Source organism: Rhipicephalus sanguineus, chromosome 2 (genome assembly GCF_013339695.2).
Source record: "Rhipicephalus sanguineus isolate Rsan-2018 chromosome 2, BIME_Rsan_1.4, whole genome shotgun sequence".
Classification (NCBI taxonomy): domain Eukaryota; kingdom Metazoa; phylum Arthropoda; class Arachnida; order Ixodida; family Ixodidae; genus Rhipicephalus; species Rhipicephalus sanguineus.
In genome coordinates this window covers 25,926,969-25,929,877 of record NC_051177.1, presented here as the reverse complement: position 1 = coordinate 25,929,877, position 2,909 = coordinate 25,926,969, and positions in this window count along the sequence as shown.

Sequence of the window (2,909 nt, the reverse complement as noted above, 5' to 3'; positions counted from 1 at the left end):
GGCTTATAAACTACTCTCCATGGCAGGAGCCACAGCACCGGAAGTATTTCTCAGCAGTATTTTTCAGTTTCCTTCGATAGTGCGTTCCAAATGTTGAGTCATTGACGTAACTAGCGTAACCACTATAGTTGCGAAACTGAGCGATGTTGCACGGCGCCGCCGCCATCAGCGACAGATGTGGCGCTGCTGTCGCAACAGGATTCACTCACTCCGCTCTCTTCAGCCGGCGTTGCGGTGCGTCGCGTCAGTATCCGTGGAGGCTGCTTTCTGCGCGAACACCTTGGCGTTTTCTGTTGTGCTTCGGATATGCTGCGTGTCTTCACCATGCCGACATATTGTGTTCCAAGACACCACGACATTTCTTTTGTGCCTACGGTTACCAACTCTTCAATGAAGGGAGTCGGGACGGGGGGGGGGGGGGGCATTGTCTATTGTTTTGGCCTCTTCAGCTGGCTACGTTCTGCTCGCAGCACTTCCTCTTGCTGGAGAATGTACCCATAAAAGTTGCCGCGTTTCGCACAGAAGTTCAGACAACGTAACTGAAGCCCTTCGCAGCCACCGCTAGCCACTGCAACATTGCTTCGTGCGTGCTATTCGCGAGAACTTTGTGTTCAGGATAGGGGTGTGCGAATATCAAATTTTTCGAATACGAATTGAATACGAATATCCACCTTCGAATATCAAATCGAATATCAAAGGAACAATGCCTCCACAGTAACAATATTTTATTTAACATGTAGCTATTTGAAAAAAAAAAGAAAACATTAACAGCCTGACTGGCAACATAACATACACTGCTATCTCCAGAACACAATGTCCAGGCTAGCACAATGCACATCACAACACAAGCAAATATCACGGCACAATGCAAGTAATGACTAGATATTATCATGAAGAAATATGAGTTGCTCCACATGATCAGGCAGCAGGCGCTCCCTTCTAACAGAGACACCCCCCCCCTGCCACTGAAAAGGCATGCTCGCTTGGAACATGGGGCAAAGCTTTGCCAGACTGGGGTATCTGAAGGTGCCTACAGTCCGCCACCAGTCACATGGGTCACTGTCTTTCCTCAGAAGTGATCCCGCATAGTGAACGAGTGGTAGTGCGGCACGTTACGGCCGCATAATATTGAAAATGTACGGTTACATGATCGCCAACAGCGCTGCACGTCGGAGATGCACCAGCAATAAATCATAGGTATTGGGGCGCTCGTCGCAGGCAGATATCGTGCCTCCGTGTACTTACGATGTTTATCGCTGCTCTCGGCAACGTTTTTAGCTATACGAACGCAGCAGAAATGTGGAAGACGAGTTATTTTATGCATGATAATCGAATCGTACATTCGATTTTTCGAATATTCGAAGTTATCGAATATTCGAAACTTCTCCGATACAGGATTTTCGAATCAAATACGAATATTTCCAATGTAATATTCCACGAATATTCGAAGGTTTCGAATATTCGCACACCCCTAGTTCAGGAGCGTGACGCGCGTTGTCTGGCGTGCGTTGGATCACATAAAAAGTTCTAACTGGACGGTACGGAATAAATCCGGGACATATAACTGTCCCAAGGACGGCTCGCAACGCTGCATGAAAAGTCGCGACAGTCCTGAGAAATACAAGACCGTTGGTAGCGAGCGACGTGGGATCGCGTCATTCCTCGTAAGGACAAGAAACTGTCCGACATATCACTTTTATGTGATATGCACTTTCATGAGGAAGACATTCTGAAGACTTTCACTCACATGGTCAACGATAAGAATTAAGGTTGAAATCGCCAGCGGAAAGGAGCCTCGTCGAAGATTGCGTCCCAAAAATATTCCCGAACTTGCCTTGATTTGAGTGATTCTAAAAATTATGCTGTAAATAATTTTTTACAGTTAATTAGAGCTGTCTTGATAAGATTTAATGCCTGAGACTGTAAATAAGTTGTGCTGTTTGTGTGCATCCCACCATACATGCAATATCTGAAAAATTGTTTCTCTGCGTTGCGTGCGAAATATAAATACAATTTTTCTTTCTGTAGCAGGACTGAAATTGTGGCGTGCAGTACACACACGGCGATTTTACCACTCAGTAATTACAAGTAACGACAGCCGCGGTACAGAGTGAAAACTCCTCACTTGAAAAAAGTGAAAGTGAAGAATTATCGAAAAAAAAATAGCGCGAAAAACTACGGAGCACCAGAAAAAGGATCACACAAACAACAGGGCTGACTTACAACAAAGATTTATTCATTAACACCACTCAATACTTGCACAGTCCAAAACGAAAAGATATAAATACCAACACGCCCAAGCATCCACTTTAGCTAAACAATTACGCTACGAGAATGCGCCATATAGTTAACTTCTTATAGGGTAATGGACAGACTCGTATGCTATGCTATCAAGCGTCAGTTATCTTGGACAGTCTCGAAAGCCATAGCTTTACTGACTTTGCCTTACCGCTGCTAAATATTACTCAGTTTTACATTGCAGCGGCAGCGCAACCACAAATCTCGATAATATACAGTCGATTAGTGAACAACCGAGCCCTTTCTAAACGGCTGCCCCGGCGTCTTGCCACGCAGACTCCGCGTTTTCGTCTGCTAGCGGAAGCTTGTTGCGCCACCAGCGCCACCAAACCGGAAGCTGTCCCGGCGCCGCGCGACGGGTTGGCTGACGGGGGGAGTTTTGCAACTTACCTGGTTCTATAAACGTTGATAACAACACCGTAGCCACTGGTTATCAAGGTCAGGTCAGCTATGATTTTCACTACAGAGCTCCGTTAAACCGAGTAACAATCTTGCCGTAGACTGGTTTTAAGAAAAAAATTCCCCAAATATTCACTTTTGTGTCGGACACCAGAGGGCAAGGTGTGGGTGTGTTCGTCTTTACAAACACAGCAAAGAAACTGACTCTGTAC